Below are 19649 nucleotides of genomic sequence, written 5' to 3'. Positions count from 1 at the left end.
ATTAAGGCAAAGTGAAATGAAAAAATGTAAATTGTTTTTTTGTTTTTTTTCCAGATAAAATTTTGCGTTGGACTCACCTTTTTTAATTTTCACAATTGATAATAGGAGAAAATGGACCTTAATATTTGGCAATTTCCCCTAAATGTGGAATTATCCCATATCGGTAAAATTGTTTGGGTGCACGACAGGGCTTGGAAAGGAAGAATCGTTATTTGATTTTTAGAGCTGGCAAAGATTGTGGACATTAGAGGCTATTGCAAATGAGATCCAAGGTACCAAAATGGCAGAAGCCCCCCCCCCACAATTGAACTACTAAATGCCTTAAAGTGTTCATATACATGTGACTATTTTATACTCTGGTGCTTCACAAGTCATTTTACAGTACATTTGCACATGAAGAAAATGTAATTTTTTTTAAAAATTTTCAAATGAATGTTTTTTGAGCCACAAATTTTAAAAATGTTTAAACAGGGGTAACAGGAAATATGGACCCCGTACCTTAACACCATTTCTCCCTAATGTGGTGTTTACCCCCATATGTGGTGAAAAGCTAATATTTGGGCTAAGGGCAGAGCACAATCACTATATTATCCTTGGAGTGCAAATTTGGATGCCATGTGGCACTTGTAGAGCCCCAGAGGCATCAAAAAGCTGAAACTTCCACAAGTGACCCCATTTGGGAAACTAAACACAAATTCAGCTATGGGTCTGGGGAGCTTTTTTTTTTTTTTTTTTTTTTTTTTTTTTTTTTCTCGTATCACAGAATTTTATAATATTGGACCAGGAAAAGGAAAAAATGTTCGTGGGTTTTTGTTTTTTTTCCACTAAAATGTTACTTTAGCCTCAAGTTTCACACGGGATTAAAGGGAAAAATGAACACCACAATTTGTCATGCAATTTTTACCGAACATGGCAAAACCCCATGTGTGGCTGTTTGATCACATGGCGGGATAAGCAGGACTACTATTTTGGAAATGCCATTGTTCATGGAATTTGTCATTGATCTAGGGGTATAGTGAGCACTGAACGCACATGAAACTTACAGAATTTTACAACATTAGAAATATTTAGGCACACTGTGGGACTTGGAAAGAGGGGAAGGTCATGTGGATTGGGAGCTCAGATTTCACTGGACTTTATTTTTTTTTGGGGGGGGTATGTTGCTTCAGAGCATTTGTCCTTCCAAGTAACATGGAAACCCTCAATATTTCTATAGACAGATGACAGATCTGAGTGGGGACATGTTTTTAAGGGATAAATAGATGATTTTATTGCAACTCACTGAAGGGTACATAGAATGTAGTAAATGGTAGCCATATTTACCAATACCAGGACATAAGTGCAGTAAGGATGACGCCGGTCACCATGATAAAGGCAAAGGTAGCACATGCAAAATACTGATAAGACAACCACACACACCTGCAATTCATGGAGGGGGTGATTGCCCAGTAATATAAATGCACACGAATAAGGCTTGTATAGGGCACCAGTCACACAAACGAGTGCAGTGCACAGTGTCTTGTCTTACAGCCCATTCTATTAGCACCATGTAAGTGCACGCCAGAAGGACAGACATCCCATTTCCTTAAGCCAGCACTAAAAGGCCTGGCTGAACACTGAAAAAGATGAAAAAAATGAGAAATAAAAAAGATGTATAAAATGCATGCAGTATTGGTCGTATTTTGGCCAAAATACATATGATTGCTACCCTCGATGAATGGTAGGAGTGTGAGTTGTTTCATCAGTATTTTGTACCTGCTGGGCTTTTGCCTTTTTTCATGCGGGCCTGCTGCATCCTGTAGTTCTTTTGTATTGTGACCTGGTGTGGGTAAGTAAGGTTGCCTTTTTGCGTGATGTTTTTAGAATGTTATATCCTTTTCAGTAAGTTGCTTAGAATTTATTGTAGGATCTCCCAAGACAATGAGGACTCTTGGCATGGGTTGCAAGCTTGCGTATTCTGGGCATGTTTTACAAAAAAATTTTTATTAAAAAAAATAATAAAGTTTTGTTGCCTTATTTTGAAAGCTTTATCTATTTTGACCCAAAAAGCTGTATGAGGGCTTATTTTATGCAGGACAAGTTGAACTTTTTATTGATACCAATAAAATACCTTTACATGGCCAGTGTGTTCTTCTGTTTCTGAAAAATCTGCATTTTAATTGACATGAAAATGAGGCTATAGATCTGAAGCCTCTGTCACTCCAGCTCTATTCCCTGGAGGAAGTCAAGGAGGAGAAAGAACCATTGTATGGGAAAGAGAGCTGGAGTGACAGAGGCTTCTGATCTAAAGATTGATTTGTATATCAATTAAAACACAGATTTCTAAGTAATGAGGGGACAATCTGGCAATGTAAAGGTATTTCTAGACTTGTATTTGAAAGAGCCACAAGCACGTGTAAATAGTTCTGTAGGTGAAATCCTTCTGACAGATTCCCTTTAGCCAGCTCTGCTCGGTTCTACAATGCAGTGAACCATGCTGCAGGGTATCGGCTGCAATATACAGCCAACACCCTCACCATTTTTACCCACTGTTCACTTAGTGGGGCCACTATTCACTTAAATCTCTTCAACAGAGAAAAGCACTGTGGACTAGGGCCACTGAAAGACCGCTGTTAAAAGGCATATCGGTGGTTGTTAAGGGGTTAAGTCAGTTTCGTAGATGGTTTATGGTCAAACTGACAGCTACAATTACTTGATACAAGACATTGCTACAAACCTTCTGTATTTTCGTATCATATCTGTAATTGGCTGATCAGTTTGAGTTACTGAATGATTTTCTTAATATACAGTCATATGTTAAAGTTTGGGCACCCCTATTAATGTTAACCTTTTTTCTTGATAACAATTTTGGTTTTTGCAACAGCTATTTCAGTTTCATATATCTAATAACTGATGGACTCAGTTATATTTCTGGATTCAAATGAGGTTTATTGTACTAACAGAAAATGTGCAATCTGCATTTAAACAAAATTTGATTGGTGCAAAAGTATGGGCACCCTTATCATTTTCTTGATTTGAACACTCCTAACTACTTTTTACTGACTTCCTGAAGCACTAAATTGGTTTTGTAACCTCATTGAGCTTTGAACTTCATAGCCAGGTGTATCAAATCATGAGAAAAGGTATTTAAGGTGGCCACTTGCAAGTAGTTCTCCTATTTGATTCCCCTATGAAGAGTGGCATCATGGGCTCCTCAAAACAACTCTCAAATGATCTGAAAACAAAGATTATTCAACATAGCTTTTCAGGGGAAGGATACAAAAAGTTGTCTCAGAGATTTAACCTGTCAGTTTCCACTGTGAGGAACATAGTAAGGAAATGGAAGAACACAGGTACAGTTCTTGTTAAGCCCAGAAGTGGCAGGCCAAGAAAAATATCAGAAAGGCAGAGAAGAAGAATGGTGAGAACAGTCAAGGACAATCCACAGACCACCTCCAAAGACCTGCAGCATCATCTTGCTGCAGATGGTGTCACTGTGCATCGGTCAACAATATAGCGCACTTTGCACAAGGAGAAGCTGTATGGGAGAGTGATGCGAAAGAAGCCGTTTCTGCAAGCACGCCACAAACAGAGTCGCCTGAGGTATGCAAGAGCCCATTTGGACAAGCCAGTTACATTTTGGAAGAAGGTCCTGTGGACTGATGAAACAAAGATTGAGTTGTTTGGTCATGCAAAAAGGCGTTATGCATGGAGGCTAAAAAACACAGCATTCCAAGAAAAACACTTGCTACCCACAGTAAAATTTGGTGGAGGTTCCATCATGCTTTGGGGCTGTGTGGCCAATGCCGGCACCGGGAATCTTGTTAAAGATGAGGGTCGCATGGATTCAATTCAGTATTAGCAGATTCTTGACAATAATGTGCAAGAATCAGTGACGAAGTTGAAGTTACGCAGGGGATGGATATTTCAGCAAGACAATGATCCAAAACACCGCTCCAAATCTACTCAGGCATTCATGCAGAGGAACAATTACAATGTTCTGGAATGGCCATTCCAGTCCCCAGACCAGAATATCATTGAACATCTGTGGGATGATTTGAAGCGGGCTGTCCATGCTCGGCGACCATCAAACGTAACTGAACTGGAATTGTTTTGTAAACAGGAATGGTCACAAATACCTTCATCCAGGATCCAGGAACTCATTAATAGCTACAGGAAGCGACTAGAGGCTGTTATTTTTGCAAAAGGAGGATCTACGAAATATTAATGTCACTTTTATGTTGAGGTGCCCATACTTTTGCACCGGTCAAATTTTGTTTAAATGCAGATTGCACATTTTCTGTTAGTACAATAAACCTCATTTGAATCCAGAAATATAACTGAGTCCATCAGTTATTAGATATGTGAAACTGAAATAGCTGTTGCAAAAACCAAAATTGTTATAAAGAAAAAAGGTTAACATTAATAGGGGTGCCCAAACTTTAACATATGACTGTAAATGACAAGTTTGGGTTTGGCCAGTAGGTATATGACAATGATATTTTACGTGCTAGTATGAATTTCACCTTCATGTAATACTAGGAATTAGTGCTGCTGCTAGTTCCAGGAATATTTTTTCACTAAGGAAATAGCTTTCCTGTGCGCAGCTGTGCTCTCTGGACAGCAATATGTTAAGCCTGATGTTCACAACATCTGGATTACGTAGTACATAGATTATTTTTTCCAAATTTCACATTTACATTGCAATTAAAACTGACTGCTTTTATTTAACTGAATAATGACCGTCTACAATCATAGCAATAGCATATATTTTATTAGACTTTTTCCAAAGTTAGGAATTTCATAATTTTTATAGATTCGCAGTATAAGAAATAATAATAGTTTTTATTTTTATAGCTCCAACATATTCCACATCACTTTACAGTTTTAGAGGGGACTTCTACAGACATTAAAGACATTACAGAGTAAACATAACTGAGATACCAAGAGAAATGAGGGCCCAGCTCGCAAGCTTACAATCTATGAGGAAATAGGAGAGACACGAAAGGTAAATGGTAAAATGTGCACGATATAGTCATAATATACTAAATCGGATATGCACGTAGCTCTGTGTGACCTGGTCACCAGCCGGTATGTGTACAGTACAGTACAGGCACAGAGGGGTATTAAGTGCATGGAGGGTGTGAACAGATGTTACGAGGGGCATGATTTTGGAAGAAAATGTTGTTTGGGCCAAACGGGGATCGTTAGATAAGTGAGGTGGGGTGACAGGCCAGTCTAAAGAAATGCGTGTTTAGACCAAAATTTCTGCATAAAAACCGGACTCCTTCCCAGAAACCGCACTTTGTTTCTGCGCGTTTTCTGCGCGGTTTTTGCACACAAAAAACGCGGTTTTTATGCGGTTTTTTTCCACGCGGCCCCAGACACATAGAAATAGCCAGAAATGCAGAAAAATCCGCAAAATTAATGAACATGCTGCGTTTTTTACCGCAAAGCGTTTTTTTCGCGGAAAAAACGCCTCAATATGCACAAAAAGTGCAAAATGCATTAAAATGAATGGGAGGCTTCTTTTAAGTGGTTTTTAAGTGGATTTTTTGGCAAATCCACGAAAAAAACGCTGTGTTTGAACACAGCCTAAAACAAATCGAATTGTCCTGGGTAGTGCATTCTGCATGACAGAATTGGCGCAGCACTCGAGAAGTCTTGGAGACAGGAATGGGAGGTTCGGATTACTGAGGATTTTAGTTTCATATCAATGGCAGAACCGTGGGCATGGGTAGGGTGGTAGACTGAGACAAGGCAGGAGATGTAGAGGGATGCTGAACCGTGCAGAGCTTTGTGAGTGAGAGTGATAAGTTTATATTGAACTCTGTATCGGATGGGCAACTAGTGTAACAACTGGCACAGGGTAGAGGCATTGGTGTAAAGTGTGGAAATGAATATCCTGGCTGCTTCATTCAGGATAGATTGGAGAGGGGAGAGTTTAGTGAGAGGGAGACCGATTAGTAGAGTTCCAGTAGTCAAGACAAGAATGAATAAGGGTGTGTGCGCACGCTGCGGAATACTCTGCAGATTTGTCCGCGCGGATTTAGTAAAATCCGCAGGTCAGAAGACCTGCGGTTTATCTGCGGATTACCCTGCGGTTTTGCCCTGTGATTTATCATCTCTACAATGGAGCAGATGGCAAACCGCAGTGGAATCCGCAGAAAGAATTGACATGTCAATTCTTTCTGCGGTTTTGAAACTGCAGCAAAACATCTGCACTGCGGTTTTCATTTTGCATTGAAAATAAAGGTACTGTACAATGCAGCAGAAACTGCTGCGGATCCGCAGGGTCAAATCCGCTGCGGATCCGCAGCAGAATCCGCAGCGTGTGCACATACCCTAAGGCTGGAGTCACACTAACCTGCGCAAAATACGGTCAGTATTTTACATGCGTAATACGGATGACAGACCCCTGAACAGTGCTCCGTATGTCATCCGTAATCAAGGTGTGGTCGCGTATTTTGCGCATGTCAGCATCCGTATGTAATCCGTATGGCATCCGTATGGTGAGATTTTCTCGCAGGCTTGCAAAATGGACATATAATGGAGCCCTATGACAGTTTTAATAAAGAAATGAAAGAATAGATAAAGACACATAGAATGCATATATATATATATATATATATATATGTATTCTATGTGTCTATATCTATTCTTTTGTTTCTTTATTAAACCTGTCAGTGTGAGTTTACTGTATAGCGCACTGAATTGCCGGCTTGGCTAAAAGACACCGGGTGCGTATTTCTTGCAGGTCACACGTGTATTCCGTGTGTAATCCGTATTTTTTGCGCACCCATAGACTTGCATTGGCGTACCTACGGGCGTAGTACGCTGACAATCGCAGCATGCTGCGAGTGGCACGGAGCGTAGGATACTGAGGAGAAATATACGGCTGGTGCGAGGGACCCCATAGAGAATCATTGGTCCGTGTCTAATGCGTGCTTTTTGCGCCTCTCACGCACCCGTATTCCTCGCCAGTGTGACCCCGGCCTTATTCTAGAGATATTTTTGAGGTGTAGGTGACATGAGCGAGCAAGTGATCGGATGAGGGGAGTGAAAGAAATATCTAAATTAAATATGACACTGTACTTTAGTGGTAGCATGCCTGATAAATTAGGGGGTTTCTGTGTACCTTTAGCATGGATCAGTGCACCATTTTGCCCCTTCAATTTGTATTTTTTGGGGACTTGAGCAATGGCACTGCCTAAGCTCAGCTGCACGCATACAGTGTGTGTGGACACATTCTCCTCACTAACTCCTCCTTCAGAGAGGCGAACATGCCAGTCCACAGTGTGCGCATGCGACTCAGGCAATGTCACTGTGATTGTGCAGCTATGTGGGTTGAGTTCAGGCTGCACTAATTTTGGGAAAGCGAGCTTGGTCAACCAGAAGTAGCGGAAGTCCCCCAAAATGCAGATTGAGGGGGTATAATTGTGCACTAAGCTCTTGGCCATGCCAAGTTGCACCAAAGTCCACTCATTTGCATTTTATTTATTTATTTTACTCTCTTATATTATGCCATTAATTTTACAGACATCAACATTGCTGTCGCCATTGGGGCTCACTTTCTTAATTCCCACAGGTCCCCTTTAAAGTGTAACATTCATTTTAATTTTTTTCCCATAAATCAAAAATACACTTGAAAATTATGAACTTTTGGCCCAATTTCATCATTTGCTGTTTTTTTAAGTAATTTTCTTATTTTTGTCTTCTGGTATTAGTTGCTGTTTTTGACTTGGAATACATCAAAACGAGCAGGTGATTCATGAATTTGGCACAAAGCCTAAAATGGGATTTCTTCCTGTCTTGAGCTGTTTTGCGTCTCTTGACGTCACAAGTTGCAAATTAGTGTCAAAAGTTGTAAAAACTATACAAAATACTGGTGCACTCAGAAACACACCAGTGGGGGGGACTGACTGACGCGCCAAATTTTGCAACTCTTTAAAAAGTCACAATTGGTGAATCAGTCGAAAACATCTGGAATCGCCAAACTCCACCCACAAAGCAGAAAAGAAAAAACAAGTGAGCACATACAAAACAGGCTTCAAAAATTATGCAAATAGAATAATGAATTGGGTGCTAACAAAACAGGCGCAAAGCACACAAAGGTAGACGAACACGCGCAAAAGGTAATGAACAATCGAGGCCTCTGTATTTTATATTTTATTAGATGAATCTGCTTCTTTCTCATCTTGGAATGATTATTCAGTCTCAAAGTTCTTAAGAAATATCTGTCTTCAGTGAACATAGACGCTCCCATTACTGAGATAGACGACAGTTGGTGCTTATTAACTTCCATGGAGAACTGCAAGTATCGTTTCAGGAGAACTTGCAGCAGAATGTCTGTATTTGCCTCTAGCTTCTCCCTGGATAGAATTTTAAAAGAACCGTCATTGCATTAATGGGAAAACTCTATTCCCCATGATTTGAGAGTTCAGGCCAGGAGAAGAAAGAAGCAAATTTCTCTAATAAAGTTATATTACAAAGTTGTTTCTTTTCATGTGCAATATTGATTTATAAAAATAAATACTCTTTAGTGCTCCTTTCTAAGATTTATGTTCTCTTTTGGTTTGCTTGAATAATTATTCCTTATTAGCTGTTAAATGGATGTATTTTAAGGCAATAGGTCCAATAGTGTTTCAGCATGTTATATTTGGACTAATGGAAGGTAAAATGAGTCATGTCTGGATATAAAAGTTTCTGTTTCATGTGAGTCATCAAGGACCGGCAAAGACCGGCCGGAGCCTCCATAGCAAGAAGCAGCTGTTTGAAGTGATAATCATTGCAGCTCGCAAGTCTGCCGTGCCTGAATCCCCCAGACCGGCTCGAAGAGCACTACTTGCCCTTAAAAGACCTTTAAATAGAAACCAATGATTACGCCTTATGTAATACCTTAGGTTTTCATTTCCTTTTTACAAGTAGCTTGCACGAATACAGCTATGCTTTTCATCTCCCGAGCTCTTAAAATTGTGTAGCCCAAGTCTTGGCGGAATAATTACTTTTCAAGACCTTAGAATTCATTCCAGCTTCCTTTTCAGTCAACGCTAAAGATTATTGGACATAATTTGGATGCCTTAGGACTTTGGCTGTAGAATAAATCCAGTATGGATTCTAACCAATAAACCTATCCATTGCAGCTTATCCTAAGGGCGTAGTCGCTCCTGAATCCAGTGTCTGCAAATTGAGATTCTGATTTAGCTCTTATCCTAAGTCACATTGCAAGACTCGTTAAAGGGTTTATTGTGGCTTGCAACGTCCAACGGGTGGCGCTATAGAGTCCAAGTCCTCTTTCTCTCTGAAGAGGCGATTTGCCTTTTTTTCTCTGATTCTTTCCTACACGCTATATATAGTTGGCGGGCTTTAGGGTACTGTTACACCTAGCGATGCACCAGCGATCCCGACTAGCGATATGACGCGGTCAGGATCGCTGGTGCATCGCTAGGTGGTCGCTAGTGAGCTGCCACACAGGTAGATCTCATCAGTGACATAGCGGTGGTCGGGGATCGCTACCTACCTGTCAGACGCGGCGATCCTGCGTCCTCCCGCCCGGCTCCACGCGTCGCTCGTCGGCGCCACAGGAAGCCCAGCAGGAAGCTGACAACGAGAAACGATCCAGGAGCTTCTCGCGCGATCAGCGATAACCAGCGGGGGAGCCGGTCGGAGGTAAGTATCACATGCAGCGATATCGCTAGCAATATCGCTGTAACGTAACAAAATCGGTGACTTTACAGCGATATTGCTAGCGATATCGCAGTGTGTAACGGGGGCTTTAGTTTCAGCTCTAGTAGTATAGCATGGTGGTCTGATAAGCAGATAATGGCACTTTATTCATCGATTTTATTAAGGCAGAAAAATGACATTCTGAATCTTGCTAGGACTTTATTCTTCATTCAGTGTTTTAGGACATAGTGCACAAATAGAACGTACACAGATCTAGGGCCAATCGTGGCATCTCTAATGAATGAGTGACATTACTGATCATTAACCAATGAGACCCTTGGGTTTGATATCTTGCAAACGTAATAAAAATTCACAGCTGATATTTTACAGGTAATAAAAAGAGCAAAAGTCAATGAAGGTGTGCAGGGAAATAAGTCCTGTTGAAAACATAATTAATTAACCATTCATTTCCTTCACTGTCTGCATCGTGTTCCCTATTGTCTGCACTTTTCTAAACATGAATATCATATAGTTTGGTCAGTGGATTAGTTAAAAAGGGCAGCAGCTGTCTCGGGCTCACTGACATGGTGGAGCCCACCCACGGTTATAACCGCTGTGTTCACCAAGGCAGAGTGACCCAAGTAGGGGAAGGGGCACCGTAAATTAAGAAAGAGTAAGGGAGGGTAAGTCCTCCAGTCGTCTCATATTGCTCTTACCAATATTTTTGCCTTTGTGTAAATCTTGATGGTATTACCTCCTTTGATGTAAGGCACATGTATGGTAGCACAGTATATCTTTGGGAGTATGTATGGCCGCAGAGTATATATTTGTGGGTAGGCATGTGACAGTATGGATGTCTGAGGCACAGCACAATAAATATGTAAAGAATTGTACATACCGTATATCGTTGGGCATGATATTAGTTGCCATGTAAGTCTTTGGTGAAGACAACACAAAAACTTTCTGGGTTAGTGTATGTGTCTCTGGAGCAAAATCCTGTTGGCACATTAGAATAATATAAGATGGAAAAGTTTCCAATCAACCCATGAGAGTCGTCATCTCCTATTTTCTTTGCAAGTGTTTTATTTTCTGTTGCTTGTTTCATCCCATAGACAATGACATGACGAATTATCATTGCATTGTTGCTAATCATATTTTATTGGTGATATAGAGTAAGTAAAGAGTGGAGTGATCGGTGCGTATTCACACACTGTGCATTATAATCAACGTTGTGATCTGATGTCAGGTATCTAAATGTACAATCTATTTTCAGGAGGAACCTAAGGATCTGTACAGAGCCGACGCTCCACATTAGTTAGAGCCAGAAATAGCAAGTGAGCAGCAGAAAGGAAGCGGTTGTTAAAGTCAAGTCACCCACAGCGTTGTGCAATGTGAAGAGCAGCTTAGTGAAAGTGTACATAGGGACGTCATGGTGGAAAATGAGATACGGCGGACTGAAAATATGACTGGCAACATAAGAGTAATGTTAAACACGGTAAAAAAGAAACGCAGAAAAGTAGGTTATTAAGTGACCACAACCTCCCTTCTTCATGTCTTTTTTTAGCTAATCAGAATAGTTTTCATTTTTTTCCTCCTGACCTCAAAATTTGATCACTGAAACGCAGGGTCATATTATTTATAAGGATGGCTATAAGGCAGCACGTTGGCTCAGTGGCTCCTTTGCCACGCTGGGGTCCTGGGTTCAAATCCCTCCGAGAACAACATCTAGAAGTTTGCGTGAGTTTCTTCTTGGTATTTTGGTTTCTTCCCACACACCAAAGATATACTGATAGGGGATTGAGATTGTGAGTCCAAGTGGGGTCAGTGATGATAATATCTGTAAAGTGCTGTCCAATATGATGGTGTTATATAAGCAAAGCATAGTAAATAAATACTAGTGTCAGGGTTGTGACGTCATACCGGCTCTTACGTTATTACACCTCCATGTGTAATGCAGGCCTCTTGTGACCTTAATCACCCAGGCTGATATTATTTATACATTGTCTGAAGAGTTCTACTCACTCAATAAAAATCTAAAACAAAATTGGAATAGAATTCATCAGGAGACCCTCAGAATAGATAAAGTGCTCTATATCTCGCCCCAGTAGCTACTGTACCAAGGCTATCAGCTGTAGGGTGGTGAAAGATTGAATTCCCCAAGGAGGCCTAAAATATCTCAGAGCCTTCGAGATGGTCATGGGTTAATTCGGCCCTGCTGCAATGTCACATCCTCATTTGGGTGCACATATTGCATAACAAAATTCAAGCCTGTCAGACTGTCACATTGTGTACCTAAATAACTGTCTGACTTTAAGTTCTCATTGAAATTTTGCTAGGCTGTGTTCACTCAATGCTAATACTGTACATAGGTCTCTGACTAGCGATGAGCAAACCCGAACGGTAAAGTTATGGGGTTAGTACCAGAAACCTAGTGTCCGATGCTGAACCCCAAACACAGACTTCTCCTGGCCATCTGTGCTACTGTTCAGGTTTGTCAGCCGAGTAAAGCTTGTTGAAAGGCTTTAAGGCTGTGGGCACTTCCGACCTGTTCACAGACATGCCAAGTATTAGCATGGCTGTGATTGGCTGGCACACCACGTGACTCGACCTGTATAACTGTGTTAAATAAATATATAAATAATTTTAAAAAACAACTTGTGGTCCACTCCAATTTTTTATAACCAGCCAAGGGAAAGCAGACAGCCGTGAGCTGTTCTTATGCTAGGAAGGGAACGATATTCATGGAACTTCCCATCATATTAATATCAGCCCAAGGCTTTGCCTTTACTCATTATTAAAAATGGGGGGACCTAAAAAAACATGGGATCTCCCCTATTTTTAATAACCAGCAAAGTCAAAGCAGACAGCTCTGGACTGATATTAATAGGCTGGGAAGGTCCATGGATATTGGCCATAGAATTGCCTAATAGAAAAGGAACACGGACACCACTACTCAATTTATTGTCTATATGACTGCTGAAGAAAGCGAAATATTGTATTTGCTATCTCTGACAGTCCCATAGTCAATGAATGGGAGTTGTGGTTTTACTGCTCCTATCCAACAGGGCATTTCTTAGAGTCAGTGGGACCCCAGAGGATATCACCTGTAATAACTTGCAAAATTGGTAATAACCCATAAACTCTATACATTTGAATATTCTTACAAATAATTAATTACCAGTGTAGTCAATATATTCGTACCTTAGCACTCGACTGCCTTGAAACTCATCAAATTAGTACTTAACCATGTTACATTGATACTTGAAGCGCAACCTATAACTTGTTGGTGTTGATTGCCTTGTGTTTTGCTAGTTTTAAAATGTTACACACTAGTATCATGATAGTTCTTGACCTGTGCACATCCTCTTGAAGACTTATTAGAGACAGGCAGAAAGATAAAGAACACCTGACATGCAGGTGCCTGATGTTCTATTGAAGGGGGATCTCTCCTCCCAATCAACACTCCATGTGATCTCTACTCTTATCATCCCATTAGGCCAAGGGACTCTAATTTGTACAAAAAATGGGCATGGAGGAAAGAAACATGACACATCTTAGCGCAATAACTTAAAGATGGGTTTGGTAACCCAAAGCTAAAATCAACCCACCAGATAGACGCACTATTTATTAGGTTGTGGAAGGAGCAGGCACAATAGTGGGGTCATGGTATGGTATAAGTCTGGGGGCGGAGGAATCAGCTGCAGTAGCCGCTCAGGAGCATTTGTGATGTCTGGGCAACCACACAAATACTTACCATGAAGTCCAGAGGAAAATACTGCATCTTGGGCTCTTCTGGTTTGAGAGGTCCAGATGAAATACAATGTAGATCCAGCATGATGTAAACTAAATGAGTATTTTATTTTTAATGAGTTATTCCAAAGTTTAAAAAAATGACAAACAGGCATAAAGTTAGAGGTGTAAAATCCATGCAGATTGTTTCCCTGCCAGATGGCTATGCCTGATGAAGATGGCAGTCGAGTGTTGAAACGCGTTGCATGGACTTTACACCTTTAACCTTATGCCTATTTGTTGTTTTATATACTTTTGAGTAAATCATTCACAATAAAATACTCACATAATGTACATTTCGCTAGATCTACTCTGTATTCCATCAGGACTAACCCAGCCAGAAGCGCCCAAGACTTAACATTTTTCTACGAAAGGGTTCGTCAGGATTGACCAAACTTTAGTCCCAGTGTTTGGTTTGAGTACCAGAACTGTCCTTGAACTTGAACCAGATCCCGAATCCCATATAAATTAATGGGGACTCGAACTTTGGAGCTGGAAAATTCTCTCTCAAACTGTGCTATGCTGGGAAACACTAATCCCAGATGGCCCAGGTACTGACCACCACTGTACACAGTATGATAATCTACAAGATGCAATAGCTGCAGGGCATTATGGGAAAGCCCACGCACAAACATGTAAATTTGCAAACGTAGCTCAAAATATTCAACTTTACGTGAAACTGCAATTTTCAGAAAATTAGACTTGATCTAATTTTTCCACGGATTGATTAGCTTATCTCTACATGCAGGCCTGTATCTTTATATATTTATTGAAAAATGTGTATTGTATTTGGTTTCAGAATGCATTAAATTTATTTACGTCATTCCTTATGGTCAAAATTTACTTGTGACTCTTCATTTTTGGTATTTATCACGATTTCTGGAACCAAATAATAATGATTACCAAGGTACTACTTCCTTTTTTACATGGGATACATGGCATTGATTTGTACAGCTAAATACACAGCAATGATTAGAATACTGTCACGTCTGTCACGTCTGCCTCTCATCCTCCCGGTATTGGCATAGTAATCTTGGCACTACATTAATAACTTGCCATAGATCAGCTGCGTTGTGCTTAGGGGAGAGGGCAGCAGATGGATTTCAGGACAATGTTTTGGATTGTTGCAAAACACAGTTTACATCTACTGTCAGAGAGAACATGTCTGGAACAAATATCAAGCCAGAGAATTAAGTCGCTTGGTGGTCCATAACAGGCTGTTCACAAGTGTAGGAAAGAAAGTTTTATGCAAAAAGGTCACATTTTTAGCTGAGCAAGTATGTGTAATATAAACAAGCAAACTACTATTAAAAAATTAAAAACTATCCTATGTGCTGGAAGAAATGTTGTTACACATGATAAAAGGATCCATAAACCCCACAGTTACAAAAAAGAAGAAATTTGGCCTCCATTCAATGAAACATTTATTTCCGGTTTCTTTCTTGTTGGCTGTATGGAATAGCACAGCAGTTTTTATTACAATGGGTTCTTATGGGTTCTGGATTCCACAGTATGGAATCAGGCACAACTTTCTATCAACAAGTCACGAAGTTTCACAGCACTTAAAGGGGCTGCCCACTACTCAGTCAACCCATTCTCAATCACTTTGTCCACCCTGAAAAAATTACAACAGCCTGTATTACACTGGACACCATTCCACCAGTGTCAGCAGTTTCTCCCAGGGATCCCAGCTGCCAATCAGCACTTCACTATCCTCCTCTCCTTAGGACAATTCAGTCATCCGGAGGAAGTGAGAAAGCAACTACAGCTTTGACTTCCTCCCAATGTCTTACACAGTCATATATATATATATTAGGTTAATTTATTGAAACTTATTTCTCTATACAAAGGCAATGAAACTACATGAGACACCAACTTCTTCCTCCTGTGGCTGGTACTGATTAAGGTGATTTATGTGCATATACAGGCGCTTCTCACAAAATTAGGATATCATCAAAAAGTTAATGTGTTTATTTCAGTTAATGTTGATGATTATGGCTAACAGCCAATGAAAAGCCAAAAGTCATTATCTCAGTAAATTAGAATAATTAACAAAAACCACCTGCAAAGGCTATTTTTTGTGAGAAGCACCTGTATATTGTATATATGTCTGTGCGAACCACATGCAATTACATTTTGCCCCTGATGAAGCTTCATCCTTAGTGGCGATATGCATAGGGTATTCCCTTTCTGTCTGTATTCCATCATACAGGTTACCTCAACATGCCTAATATGTGACCTTTTTATTGAAACAGTTCTTACAGTTGTGTTGGCAGTATGCTTTTTGTGCAATTATTATTGCATAATTGTCTCAGCTTTACTTGCACGTCATTGTATTACTTGTTTATTTATAATTATTATCTATAATTATTGAGTGGTACCCTTTTTATTCACTTTGCACATTGTTATGTCATGCAATCCTTGGAGAGCCAGAGCTGACACAGCTGAAACGCCACCCGCATCGGAGGTGAGTATAGGTGCTATTATTTATAAGGAGGGAACAAAGTGTTTGAGAAGAAATTGTCCAACTCTTGGACAACCTCTTTAAAGGAAGGAGAAGACAAGGTGTGAGAAGAGTCAAATGAGATTGATACTTAAAAAGAACCTCTCTTGCAGCCTTCAGATAAATATTTAGTAATACAGGCTGAGCAGGACTTGGAGAAATAATAAAGACAAATGAGTGATGGTCACATGTAGCAATAATAGTTATGAATTTGACCAGGAAATGTAGCTGATAATGATGATTAAAGTGGTTGTCCACTACTGTGCTGTGTACTTAATCAATTCAGGAAATATTGGAAACTCACTTCCTGCAACTGTTCCAGTGATGTCAGCTGTTGTGAGCTCATCTGTTCATTCTCCTTTTGTGTCCGAGGATCTCCCTCTTCTGGTGAAGGAAGGTAGTGAGGCTGATTTGGATGAAAGAAACCAAACACCTGATCAGGTGGATTGTGACTGGGTAACGGGAACTTCAGACTGGATATAAGGCAGCCGACGCCCTTCTGAGTGGCTGGTGATTTCTCTGCTGGATTCTTGGAGACCAGTCTGATTCCTGCTTCCCAAAGATAAGTTTTTGCGCTGCTATTGAACTTATTAGTTTTGGTTTTGTTTACCTTGTTTTTTGGAGTTCAGCCATCCCCGGCCGGGGGTGTGCTGGATTCTTTTTCCTTGATCAGTGTTCTCTTTTGCTCTGCTTCCAGAATATTCTGAGTGCTGATATAGGGTTTGAAGTCTAGTGACTTCAGGGTCCTTTTTGCTTATCAGTTGTGTTGGTAATATTTTTAGCAGGGTTTTCTCGGATTGCAGACAGCAGCTTTTCTGTCCTGTCCTTTTTAGTTAGCTTGGGCCCCATTGTTTGCTCAACCTATCTTTCTATCTGTGTTAGTGTTTTCATCTTATTTCACCGTCATTATATGTTGGGGGCTGCCTATTGCTTTGGGGTCTACTCTGGGGCAGTCCGTTTTTCCCTTTTCTCTCTTTAGGCTTATTTAGATCTCCGGCTGTGACGAGGTGTCTAGGATCACCGTAGGAACACTTCACGGCTACTACTAGTTGTGTGATAGGATTAGGGGTCTGCAATCCGCTAGTTTCCAACCTCTCTGATTTTCTTGGCTGAGCTTGTGTTTTGTTTTTTCCTCCTCGGTGACTCAATCATAACAGTCAGCACTATGGTTCCTAGAGAGTAATGTGACTTGTAGTGTTCTTTGCACACTACACAGCCAGATCAGCCATTTTGTGGCTGCAGCTCCTCAATATTACGTCATGGTGGAGGTTCACGCTTACAAAATGGTAAAAGCTGCAGGCAATGAGCAGCCGTTCTTTGGCTGCAGCTCATCTCTATTCCATCTGGCCAGATGTTCGACCTAACAGTATAGTAAATGCTGCACCAGACGAGTGGCCTCTCATTGGCTGCAATGTGCTCATGACACAAGTCACTTCATCTGCTCATGACACAGGTGACACCAACATTACTGGAACAATGCTGCTACAGGAGGTGAGTATTCACAGTTCTTTTTAAACTAGATTCCTAAATTAATTAAGTTCGGGTTGTCCAGTAGTGGACAACCAATTTAATGATCATTATCAAATATGTTCTTAAAAGTTCAAGTTTTCAATTTGCTCTGCACATAGAAATATCAGTCACTAACCAAACTTCATCCCATTGTCCATTTATCTCCATCAATGGGTAATTTTAGCTTCTAAAGCGAGGAGAATTTTGCAGTGAGAAGCACTAAATTTGGGCCTTTGTGTGTTCTAGCATTCTTCGCATCCATATAGTCTCTAGATACTAGAACATCAAAATCAGGCAGTTATAACTAACATATCCAAACAGGGCTCTGACCCTGCAACTCCTTTAGGCTAGAGCAGTAATGTTGAATGCTCCTATGTGAAAATCTCTCTTCCTTGCCGAAGATTACAAACTCAAAGGTGGAAAAATTTGGAGCCGCCAGTAATGTCTTCAAAATTTTTATTAAGAGATCTGAGATCCAAAATATATTTTTCCCTCTATGTTCCCTTTCCAGTGGTAATCACAGGCAATGAAATATTTAGGAGTTATTTTGCCTCCAGACCCTGCTTATATTCTTTTCCTTATTTGTATTTCAAAATGTAAACTCAGTACAAATCCCCATACATCTTTCTCACTCCCTATTGTAACTTCCATATGGTCCCACCCTACCCTAGATCTGGTGAATAAAAAACAAAGATACATTTAAAGAGTTTTCCCTCTAGTTTAAAAACGTATTCATACTGGGCCGCTCCACTGCGCTCGCTATTGTGTCACGGTCCATTCTTGGGACATCAGGTTTCCTGATCAGCCAAAATGTGAAGGCTGATTGGCCACTTGACTGCTCCTCTGAATATTAATGCTCTGAGATCGACGGAGGATACAGTAGTGAGTGCAGAGGATTGGCGCCAGTGCAGTAGATGAAGCACAAGCAGGTAAAAGCATTGCGGTGTGGGAGAAGAGGTGAAGACAATGTAGGACTATGGTCATGTCACGCTGCAAGAGCTTCCACAGGTCCAAGGAAAAGTGGAGGTGCAGGGGATCCTGTTTAAATTAAAGGTGGATCCACCTGTATGGTTCCAGGATAACAACAATTCACGCTTTGCTGTTTATAGCTGGTACCCTGTACACCAGGTTTCACCACACTGGTTGTCCTAGGAACTTCCTCACTCAGGAGCATCGGGACCGGCCTCTCTGCCTGGTGCCGGGTTGCATTCCTCTCTCCACCCAGTCATATATATATATTTTATCAGTAGATTCATCACATAAGAATCTGTTCACATTTCCATTATTCTGCTCTGTCATTATCGAGCTGCATTCATCTGAGAAAGGAGTCACAGGTGTCCAACAGAACCTGTGAATTATAGTGGGGTTTATGAGATAAATCTGCTGTAATCATTTCTAACACAAATAGTTTCTGCTAGAGAGAGGGACTCCATGTAGAAATAGAGCAGTGCTGACAGCGGCGACATGGCAGCTTTTCCTGGCGTGTCAGTGGACCAAATGCGTGCCGAGGCTCTACTGACAAGATGACATGATGTAGCGTCATGAAGCCCTTTCACCACACATTACTGCACATATATGTTGTCCACCTAAGTACTGTCACTGAGGCGGACGGAGCTAAAGGGCACAAAAAAGACAGAAGGTGGCAAGCTAGCAATGACTTATACTGATTATCTTTTGCAACATGCATATTTTTTAATAAATTCCAATTGCAAAATGACTATGGTAATATTTTGGTGCTGCACCAATACATTGTGAAAAAGTCATTTTAATGCACCTTTATGCTGTATTACGATAATCACATTTTTACTTTTTCATTCAATGTTTTTCTCAATGAAGACAATATTGATCTGCATCACCAAAGAAAAAGTAAAGCTTGATATAGCTGCATAACGTGGAGCTATGTATGGTCAATAGGTGCATACTATAGCTCAGCTGAGTTTCAGGTTCACATGAGTTCAATGTCTGTGGTCATTTACCAAGCCCAAGCACTTTTCTGAACACTATAAACATTTCCTGGGAAGGGTCGTCTGGAATCTTCTAGTCAGTGGATTCGTGGAAACTTCTAATCCAGTCACTGCTGCTCTATGCATTCAGCTGTCACGTAGGCCAAGAGATGATTCAGCTCTGACTTACTGAATTCTTTGCCAATGGATTTCCCAGTATGTCAGCTCAGCTGTTGTACACAGCCTATCGCTGACGGCCA

Source organism: Dendrobates tinctorius, unplaced genomic scaffold, assembly GCF_039654945.1.
Source record: "Dendrobates tinctorius isolate UK_male_01 unplaced genomic scaffold, ASM3965494v1 ptg000003l, whole genome shotgun sequence".
Taxonomy (NCBI): domain Eukaryota; kingdom Metazoa; phylum Chordata; class Amphibia; order Anura; family Dendrobatidae; genus Dendrobates; species Dendrobates tinctorius.
This window is presented reverse-complemented; position numbering follows the sequence as displayed.